At 39.0% G+C, this 12,111-nt stretch overlaps 1 protein-coding gene across 1 annotated transcript in view; it reads right to left on the bottom strand.

The window, feature by feature from the left end:
- Positions 1–12,111, bottom strand: part of LOC117325076 (heparan sulfate glucosamine 3-O-sulfotransferase 1-like) — a 202,087-nt gene that overhangs the window by 186,306 nt on the left and 3,670 nt on the right. The window lies entirely within an intron of this gene.

Here is a 12,111-nt window from a genome sequence, read left to right as displayed (position 1 = left end):
ATGTTAGCACATCTTCTTTGTCATGATTAAATGGTTGTAATTTAAGTTTCACTGGAATTTTCGTTGTGGCTTCAGTTTTTGTTGTGCCACGATTAAGTTCAAGTTCAAGTTCTTTCAGACGCAATTGATGCTGTAATTCCCGGTCTATTTTGAATTTTTCAAATTCTAAGCGTTGTTTTTCTAATTCAATTTCCATTTTTCGCATTTCAAATTCCTTCATTTCAGTATTGTCTTTTAAAACCTTTGTCATAATAGTTACTTCTTCATCAACTTGTTCCTCTCTCTGTTCACCAGTCATTAGTTCTATCAGGCTTTCCTCAGTTGCCATACTGCACCGTGATATGTTACTGCATACAGTTCATAGACCTCCTTTGGCTCAAACAGCTATAATAGCCAATAACAGTTTCTTGATATACCAAAATTAAAACACTTAATTAAGATACATATATCCCAGAAATGTGTTCAATATATCCCAGAGATGTGTCTGACAGATATATCCCACCGCTGCCACCAAAATGTTACACAACACCCACGACAATCAACACATTAATATATGTTTTTCCACAGTCGTCTTTACTAGCGTTTAGTACAAGGTGTGTAACCGAGCCAACCCTCGTCTATGACTGCCCAAACTTAGCTCTACCGTTTGTTTTTACTGTTCCTATCAGATTAATTACTTATAAAAATTTGGTGTCCTGGGAAGGTCAACTCTGAGGTACACTGGTCCGTAGCACATGCCACATCAATTTGATAAGGCCCCTTACTTCTCCAGCATACACTAATTAGATGTCAACAGACCCCACCGGTTATCTATTGATATATGGAGACTGTCTCCGCATCACTTCTACACACAGAGTCCATCTGCTGGCTATACCTTTACATTAAGATTAAATTCCTGTATTTAATCTAACACGGACATTTTTATAATTTCTAACCTTTAACACCAGACAATACTCAATAGTGTCTATACACAGGTATAACTGTCACCAGACAATACTCAATAGTGTCTATACACAGGTATAACTGTCACCAGACAATACTCAATAGTGTCTATACACAGGTATAACTGTCACCAGTCACCAGACAATACTCAATAGTGTCTATACACAGGTATAACTGTCACCAGTCACTACTCAATAGTGTCTATACACAGGTATAACTGTCACCAGACAATACTCAATAGTGTCTATACACAGGTATAACTCTCAACAGTCACCAGACAATACTCAATAGTGTCTATACACAGGTATAACTGTCACCAGACAATACTCAATAGTGTCTATACACAGGTATAACTGTCACCAGACAATACTCAATAGTGTCTATACACAGGTATAACTGTCACCAGACAATACTCAATAGTGTCTATACACAGGTATAACTGTCAATAGTCACCAGACAATACTCAATAGTGTCTATACACAGGTATAACTGTCACCAGACAATACTAAATAGTGTCTATACACAGGTATAACTGTCACCAGACAATACTCAATAGTGTCTATACACAGGTATAACTGTCACCAGTCACCAGACAATACTCAATAGTGTCTATACACAGGTATAACTGTCAACAGTCACCAGACAATACTCAATAGTGTCTATACACAGGTATAACTGTCACCAGACAATACTCAACAGTGTCTATACACAGGTATAACTGTCAACAGTCACCAGACAATACTCAATAGTGTCTATACACAGGTATAACTGTCACTAGACAATACTCAATAGTGTCTATACACAGGTATAACTGTCAACAGTCACCAGACAATACTCAATAGTGTCTATACACAGGTATAACTGTCACCAGACAATACTCAATAGTGTCTATACACAGGTATAACTGTCACCAGACAATACTCAATAGTGTCTATACATAGGTATAACTGTCACCAGACAATACTCAACAGTGTCTATACACAGGTATAACTGTCACCAGACAATACTCAATAGTGTCTATACACAGGTATAACTGTCAACAGTCACCAGACAATACTCAATAGTGTCTATACACAGGTATAACTGTCAACAGACAATACTCAATAGTGTCTATACACAGGTATAACTGTCACCAGACAATACTCAATAGTGTCTATACACAGGTATAACTGTCACCAGACAATACTCAATAGTGTCTATACACAGGTATAACTGTCACCAGACAATACTCAATAGTGTCTATACACAGGTATAACTGTCACCAGTCACCAGACAATACTCAATATTGTCTATACACAGGTATAACTGTCACCAGACAATACTCAACAGTGTCTATACACAGGTATATATAACTGTCACCAGTCACCAGACAATACTCAATAGTGTCTATACACAGGTATAACTGTCAACAGTCACCAGACAATACTCAATAGTGTCTATACACAGGTATAACTGTCAACAGTCACCAGACAATACTCAATATTGTCTATACACAGGTATAACTGTCACCAGTCACCAGACAATACTCAATATTGTCTATACACAGGTATAACTGTCACCAGACAATACTCAACAGTGTCTATACACAGGTATAACTGTCACCAGTCACCAGACAATACTCAATAGTGTCTATACACAGGTATAACTGTCAACAGTCACCAGACAATACTCAATAGTGTCTATACACAGGTATAACTGTCAACAGTCACCAGACAATACTCAATAGTGTCTATACACAGGTATAACAGTCACCAGACAATACTCAATAGTGTCTATACACAGGTATAACTGTCAACAGTCACCAGACTACAAGCAATAGTGTCTATACACAGGTATAACTGTCAACAGTCACCAGACTACAAGCAATAGTGTATAAAGGTTTTAGCTGTACAGTTAAACCAAACTATACAATTCGTCATCTTTGCAGAATCATCAATTATAAAGTAACAAGCTATAAAAACATTGACCTTAACCAAAACATCACGATTAACTCAAAAGTGTTGGAGATATTATGGTAATTTATCATTGTGTGAAGTTATATTAATTAGATCTAAATCCCTCAGGAAATGAAGCCACCAGAGGACAATCTTCAGTGTAACACAACCCAAAGAAACCTATAAACCTTTATACACATATCAGTCTCTTTTTGTTATGTGTCGTTGGTGAAGTTACCATGTGTAATTTGACTTTCCAATGGATAGGTCTGTTGGTGAAATGCCTGGTTTTCATTTTATCACACTGATTAGGTTTGACTTTATCAGTACAGCGCCAACTTATCTCAGTTCTCACCTCTTATCCCCTTTTGTAATCTACATCTTATCCATAATTTTACACCTGGCACTACTACAAACCTGCCAAGTCTAAACAACAACTAGATTTAACCAAACTCATATTTTGTATACCATCACATATGAAAGAGTTATCATGAACACACGACTGTAGCTGCTGCTGTTGAGGTGTTTTGTTTAGTGAACCAGAACACTTTTACAGGCAAGCTAAGGCACCACAGACATTATAGTACACAGTGGTGGTGGTATATGGTAAACACAGGTGGTAACCTGTATAGTACACAGTGGTGGTGGTACATGTATATGGTAAACATAGACGGTAACCTGTATAGTTCACAGTGGTGGTGGTACATGTATATGGTAAACACAGACCGTAACCTGTATAGTACACAGTGGTGGTGGTACATGTATATGGTAAACATAGACGGTAACCTGTATAGTACACAGTGGTGATATATGGTAAACACAGACGGTAACCTGTATAGTACACAGTGGTGGTATATGGTAAACACAGGCAGTAACCTGTATAGTACACAGTGGTGGTGGTATATGGTACACACAGGTGGTAACCTGTATAGTACACAGTGGTGGTATATATGGTAAACACAGCGGGTAACCTGTATAATACACAGTGGTGGTGGTATATGGTAAACACAGGCGGTAACCTGTATAGTGCACAGTGGTGGTGGTATATGGTAAACACAGGCGGTAACCTGTATAGTACACAGTGGTGGTGGTATATGGTAAACACAGACGGTAACCTGTATAGTACACAGTGGTGGTGGTATATGGTAAACAAATGTGGTAACATGTATAATACACAGTGGTGGTGGTATATGGTAAACACAGGCGGTAACCTGTATAGTACACAGTGGTGGTGGTATATGGTAAACACAGGCGGTAACCTGTATAGTACACAGTGGTGGTGGTATATGGTAAACACAGGCGGTAACCTGTATAGTACACAGTGGTGGTGGTATATGGTAAACAGATGTGGTAACATGTATAATACACAGTGGTGGTGGTATATGGTAAACACAGGCGGTAACATGTATAATACACAGTGGTGGTGGTATATGGTAAACACAGACGGTAACCTGTATAGTACACAGTGGTGGTGGTATATGGTAAACACAGCGGTAACCTGTATAGTACACAGTGGTGGTGGTATATGGTAAACACCGACGGTAACCTGTATAGTACACAGTGGTGGTGATATATGGTAAACACAGACGGTAACCTGTATAGTACACAGTGGTGGTGGTATATGGTAAACACAGCGGTAACCTGTATAGTACACAGTGGTGGTGGTATATGGTAAACACCGACGGTAACCTGTATAGTACACAGTGGTGGTGATATATGGTAAACACAGACTGTAACCTGTATAGTACAAAGTGGTGGTGGTATATGGTAAACACAGGTGGTAACCTGTATAGTACACAGTGGTGGTGGTATATGGTAAACACAGACGGTAACCTGTATAGTACACAGTGGTGGTGGTATATGGTAAACACCGACGGTAACCTGTATAGTACACAGTGGTGGTGGTATATGGTAAACACAGGTGGTAACCTGTATAGTACACAGTGGTGGTGGTGGTATATGGTAAACACAGGCGGTAACCTGTATAGTACACAGTGGTGGTGGTATATGGTAAACACAGGTGGTAACCTGTATAGTACACAGTGGTGGTGGTGGTGGCATATGGTAAATACAGACGGTAACCTGTATAGAACATGGTGGTGGTGGTATATGGTAAACACAGACGGTAACCTGTATAGTACACAGTGGTGGTGGTATATGGTAAACACAGCGGTAACCTGTATAGTACACAGTGGTGGTGGTATATGGTAAACACAGACAGTAACCTGTATAGTACACAGTGGTGGTGGTATATGGTAAACACAGCGGTAACATGTATAGTACACAGTGGTGGTGGTATATGGTAAACACAGAGGGTAACCTGTATAGTACACAGTGGTGGTGGTATATGGTAAACACAGGCGGTAACATGTATAGTACACAGTGGTGGTGGTATATGGTAAACACAGACGGTAACCTGTATAGTACACAGTGGTGGTGGTATATGGTAAACAGATGTGGTAACCTGTATAGTACACAGTGGTGGTGGTATATGGTAAACACAGGCGGTAACATGTATAGTACACAGTGGTGGTGGTATATGGTAAACACAGACGGTAACCTGTATAGTACACAGTGGTGGTGGTATATGGTAAACACAGGCGGTAACCTGTATAGTACACAGTGGTGGTGGTATATGGTAAACACAGGCGGTAACCTGTATAGTACACAGTGGTGGTGATGATATATGGTAAACACATGTACAGCGGTAACATGTATAGTACACAGTGGTGGTGATATATGGTAAACACAGACGGTAACCTGTATAGTACACAGTGGTGGTGGTATATGGTAAACACAGGCGGTAACCTGTATAGTACACAGTGGTGGTGATATATGGTAAACACAGACGATAACCTGTATAGTACACAGTGGTGGTGGTGATATATGGTAAACACAGACGGTAACCTGTATAGTACACAGTGGTGGTGGTATATGGTAAACACAGGCAGTAACCTGTATAGTACATGGTGGTGGTGGCCGGTATATGGTAAACACAGGCGGTAACCTGTATAGTACACAGTGGTGGTGGTATATGGTAAACACAGACGGTAACCTGTATAGTACACAGTGGTGGTGGTATATGGTAAACATAGACGGTAACCTGTATAGAACATGGTGGTGGTGGTATATGGTAAACACAGACGGTAACCTGTATAGTACACAGTGGTGGTGGTATATGGTAAACACAGACAGTAACCTGTATAGTACACAGTGGTGGTGGTATATGGTAAACACAGCGGTAACATGTATAGTACACAGTGGTGGTGGTATATGGTAAACACAGAGGGTAACCTGTATAGTACACAGTGGTGGTGGTATATGGTAAACACAGGTGGTAACCTGTATAGTACACAGTGGTGGTGGTATATGGTAAACACAGACAGTAACCTGTATAGTACACAGTGGTGGTGGTATATGGTAAACACAGATGGTAACCTGTATAGTACACAGTGGTGGTGGTATATGGTAAACACAGCGGTAACCTGTATAGTACACAGTGGTGGTGATATATGGTAAACACAGACAGTAACCTGTATAGTACACAGTGGTGGTGGTATATGGTAAACACAGACGGTAACCTGTATAGTACACAGTGGTGGTGGTATATGGTAAACACAGCGGTAACCTGTATAGTACACAGTGGTGGTGGTATATGGTAAACACAGGCGGTAACCTGTATAGTACACAGTGGTGGTGGTGGTATATGGTAAACACAGGCGGTAACATGTATAGTACACAGTGGTGGTGGTATATGGTAAACACAGACGGTAACCTGTATAGTACACAGTGGTGGTGGTATATGGTAAACACAGGCGGTAACCTGTATAGTACACAGTGGTGGTGGTGGTATATGGTAAACACAGACGGTAACCTGTATAGTACACAGTGGTGGTGGTATATGGTAAACAGATGTGGTAACATGTATAATACACAGTGGTGGTGGTATATGGTAAACACAGGCGGTAACCTGTATAGTACACAGTGGTGGTGGTATATGGTAAACACAGGCGGTAACCTGTATAGTACACAGTGGTGGTGGTATATGGTAAACACAGACGGTAACCTGTATAGTACACAGTGGTGGTGGTATATGGTAAACACAGGCAGTAACTTGTATAGTACATGGTGGTGGTGGTATATGGTAAACACAGACGGTAACCTGTATAGTACACAGTGGTGGTGGTATATGGTAAACACAGGCGGTAACCTGTATAGTACACAGTGGTGGTGGTATATGGTAAACACAGACAGTAACCTGTATAGTACACAGTGGTGGTGGTATATGGTAAACACAGACGGTAACCTGTATAGTACACAGTGGTGGTGGTATATGGTAAACACAGGCGGTAACCTGTATAGTACACAGTGGTGGTGGTATATGGTAAACACAGACGGTAGCCTGTATAGTACACAGTGGTGGTGGTATATGGTAAACACAGACGGTAACCTGTATAGTACACAGTGGTGGTGGTATATGGTAAACACAGGCGGTAACCTGTATAGTACACAGTGGTGGTGGTATATGGTAAACACAGGCAGTAACTTGTATAGTACACAGTGGTGGTGGTATATGGTAAACACAGGCGGTAACTTGTATAGTACACAGTGGTGGTATATGGTAAACACAGCGGTAACCTCTCCCCTTGTGTAAATGTTTAGCATTAAATCAGTAAACTTTATTAAACTAACTGACCTAAAATGCATCCAATTACTTTTTGGAGGTATGTTTGTATCTTTTTGGGGGTATGTTTGTTACTTTTTGGGGGTATGTTTGTTACTTTTTGGGGGTATGTTTGTTACTTTTTGGGGGTATGTTTGTATCTTTTTGGGGGTATGTTTGTATCTTTTTGGGGGTATGTTTGTTACTTTTTGGGGGTATGTTTGTTACTTTTTGGGGGTATGTTTGTATCTTTTATAATAGGCACAGACATGTACAGCAGCCTTGACCTTGCATTTGTAGTGAAAAGACTGAGTGGACAAAAACATTTCTTTAAATTCATTACAATAGGGACTTGATTAGAAATAACGATAACACATATACACAGATAGACACAGTCACCTCACTCCTATTGTGACTACACTTCCTCAAATCCTCAGACAGGTCTGGCTATCTGACACTCACAGGTCCAGTAATGCAGCAGTTAATATAATTACGTTTGGAGAAATAAAGTCACTCTATCAGTTGATCTTGTAAAATAGCAGCTCTATTTGCTTTCAGCAGGGCCTTTATTATGTCAAATACAGCACCCAATTTTCATTCTGTCCCCTTTACCTTATACAATCCAACTGCAATGACATTTACTTTGTAATAGATTCCCCTTGGCCCCAGCCACCAGAGCTACAAGTCCTGATCCATCTGTGCATGAGAACGCTGCACCAAACACTCAAGAGAGCCAATAGGATCCCTCTATTACCTAGGAAAGAATGCAGTCCAAAATATACGCCTACAAAAAGAATTCAGCCTGCGAAATAATCTGTCACCACCTGTTAGATGAATATCAAAAATGTAAAAACACTTAAAATATGAATGAAAACTTGACAGACTTTCTTATATAAAAACAATAAACTTTTTTATATCAAAATAGCAAATCTTTCGATGATCCCATTATCAGTTTATCTACAGTGAAACCTCTCTATTAAGACCACCTGGGGGACTGAGTAAAAGTGGTCTCTAGATAAATGGAATGGGAACATATTACATAAATGAAATATGATAATGATAGAAAAAGGTAATGAGAGTAATAAATGGATGTGATGTGAGAATGAAAGATAAATGTAATGTTTTAATGATACATGTATAAAAAATCCTATATGGAAATGATAAATGTGATAGAAGAATAATAAATGGAATGTAATATGAGAATGTCATTTCCCTCAGATTTGGTGTGTGAAGAATGTCATTTCCCTCAGATTTGGTGTGTGAAGAATGTCGATCATTTCCCTCAGATTTGGTGTGTGAAGAATGTCGATCATTTCCCTCAGATTTGGTGTGTGAAGAATGTCATTTCCCTCAGTTTTGGTGTGTGAAGAATGTCATTTCCCTCAGTTTTGGTGTGTGAAGAATGTCATTTCCCTCAGATTCGGTGTGTGAAGAATGTCATTTCCCTCAGATTTGGTGTGCGAAGAATGTCATTTCCCTCAGATTCGGTGTGTGAAGAATGTCATTTCCCTCAGTTTTGGTGTGTGAAGAATGTCATTTCCCTCAGATTCGGTGTGTGAAGAATGTCATTTCCCTCAGATTTGGTGTGCGAAGAATGTCATTTCCCTCAGATTTGGTGTGTGAAGAATGTCATTTCCCTCAGACTTGGTGTGTGAAGAATGTCATTTCCCTCAGATTTGGTGGGTGAAGAATGTCATTTCCCTCAGATTTGGTGTGCGAAGAATGTCATTTCCCTCAGATTTGGTGTGTGAAGAATGTCATTTCCCTCAGATTTGGTGTGTGAAGAATGTCATTTCCCTCAGATTTGGTGTGTGAAGAATGTCATTTCCCTCAGACTTGGTGTGTGAAGAATGTCATTTCCCTCAGATTTGGTGGGTGAAGAATGTCATTTCCCTCAGATTTGGTGTGTGAAGAATGTCATTTCCCTCAGATTTGGTGGGTGAAGAATGTCGATCATTTCCCTCAGATTTGGTGTGTGAAGAATGCCATTTCCCCTCAGATTTGGTGTGTGAAGAATGTCATTTCCCTCAGATTTGGTGGGTGAAGAATGTCATTTCCCTCAGATTTGGTGTGTGAAGAATGTCATTTCCCCTCAGATTTGGTGTGTGAAGAATGTCATTTCCCTCAGATTTGGTGTGTGAAGAATGTCATTTCCCTCAGATTTGGTGTGTGAAGAATGTCATTTCCCTCAGATTTGGTGTGTGAAGAATGTCATTTCCCTCAGATTTGGTGTGTGAAGAATGTCATTTCCCTCAGATTCGGTGTGTGAAGAATGTCATTTCCCTCAGATTTGGTGTGTGAAGAATGTCATTTCCCTCAGATTCGGTGTGTGAAGAATGTCATTTCCCTCAGATTCGGTGTGTGAAGAATGTCATTTCCCTCAGATTTGGTGTGTGATCTCTATCACTAACTTCATATTTTATGTAGTATGTGTCATACAGCATTGTCCTCCAAATATGCCATTGTCATTTCTCTTGAGTACCTGATACTTGTAACTCCATAACAGTCAATCTGGAACTACAATCATGATGGGATATTTAACAGTGCAACATCTGCTTGTTTCTCCGGCTCAACCAGTAGAACAGCTGTCTGATGGTAATCACTGCGAGACAGTCAGAAACTGGGTTTTTTTCTACTCTACTCCCATATTTCTATGTGCCGAAAAATAAAGTTTTATCAAATGCACAAAATTTACCACAGCCCAACAACTTCTTATAATCTTACTAAATGCGAAGTCCATCAATAGATCAGTGGATTTACAGACAGGTGAACTTAAATTTATACTGAGGTACATGCAGTCCATTTAAAGAATTCCCAAACAATGGTTCTTATACCAGTATGTAGGTGACATTTTTATAGAAGTAAATACTTAGGATGTACATGTAACTTGTTACTAGTTGTCATGAAGCTCTTCAGTTCGGCTTTGAAGCAACTCTGAGTCGTCTGATACTTTAAACCCACTTTCTGTCATGGCTACTATACCTTCAGGATTTCTGCATCACAACAATTTTTGGAGATAAACTTTTGGGAAGCAGACTATACTTGTACCTTTCACTTAACACAACAATTTTATGAAACGTGCTATAGCTATTAACCTGTGTATCTATCTCTACATGCATCTACAGGTAAACACATGCATATAGGTGATAATCCCTTTAGAAACTGGCCTTTATATAGAGTTACAAATACTCATATTGGAAACTAGAACACACTGTCTATCTGAAGGAATCCAGACAGTTGTTCTTACAAATAGCTGGCCTTTATATAGAGGTACAAATACTCATATTGGAAACTTGAACACACTGTCTATCTGAAGGAATCCAGACAGTTGTTCTTACAAATAGCTGGCCTTTATATAGAGGTACAACACCCATACTGGAAACTAGAACACACCGTCTATCTGAAGGAATCCAGACAGTTGTTCTTACAAACATGAACAGCTGGCCTTAATATAGAGGTACAACACCCATACTGGAAACTGGAACACACTGTCTATCTGAAGGAATCCAGACAGTTGTTCTTACAAACATGAACAGCTGGCCTTAATATAGAGGTACAACACCCATACAGGAAACTGGAACACACCGTCTATCTGAAGGAATCCAGACAGTTGTTTTTTTTTTTATTATAAGAGTGTTCCAGTATTTAAATTCATTTGTAAATAAACCTGCATTGATAAAAAGATATTAACTATAAGTAGATCATTCACTAACCTGGATGTCTGCTCTCCATTTCTTCTCTTCTAGCACCCTTCAGTCACAGCAGCTTCTTCTTCAGCAAAGCAGCCGCAGTTACATTTAATCAAATATTCATTTTCATACCTACATGAACGGTTTATACTTCTGAGATGGGAAATGTGTTTTTCTAAGTACTGCTAATTGTTGTGCTAATGCTTGAAATTATGGATACTTTAAATTTCCTATAATGTCTTAATATTAATGCCATATTATCAAAGTAATTGCTTTTTATAATTTATGGCATATTAAATTTACTTCATAGCATTAGTCAAAATTACCTCACGATGAATAGATGATTTACATAGAAATATACACCTTTATGCATGAAAACTGACTAAGAGCTACAGAAACTTATAGTGCGATTTTCTTTCTTTTTTTTTGTAGTTCAAGTTATTTTTTACAAAGAATTTTCATTGCTCAAGTCTCATATATAAACATGACTATAGGAATACAAATGTTCAAGGTAATCAGTTTCTCGTTACCACTACTATACTATATTTTTCCTGAGAATGCCCCAGAAGCTTGAACTTTTTAATTACAATTATTTTAATTTACTGCCAGACACATTTTGTATGAGGCATTTTGCACAGCTTGTAAGAGTAAAAGTAAATTTACACACATTATAGCCAATGGGGTCAAGTCATATAGGTTTATCATGAGTAAAACACACATGACCCTATCAATTCAGAGGTCAATGTGGCCATAAAGGACATATTCGTCTATGTTTACATGAACAAGTAAAATTCTGACATATACATTAATTATTGTAACTTCTATTGATATCATCATCCCAGTTGTTGTACATGTATAAACCATGCTCATATGAATTAAGGAT

This window comes from Pecten maximus, chromosome 4, assembly GCF_902652985.1.
Source record: "Pecten maximus chromosome 4, xPecMax1.1, whole genome shotgun sequence".
Lineage (NCBI taxonomy): Eukaryota > Metazoa > Mollusca > Bivalvia > Pectinida > Pectinidae > Pecten > Pecten maximus.
The sequence above is the reverse complement of the archived record's forward strand: the minus strand, read 5'-3'. Positions and strand labels throughout refer to the sequence as shown.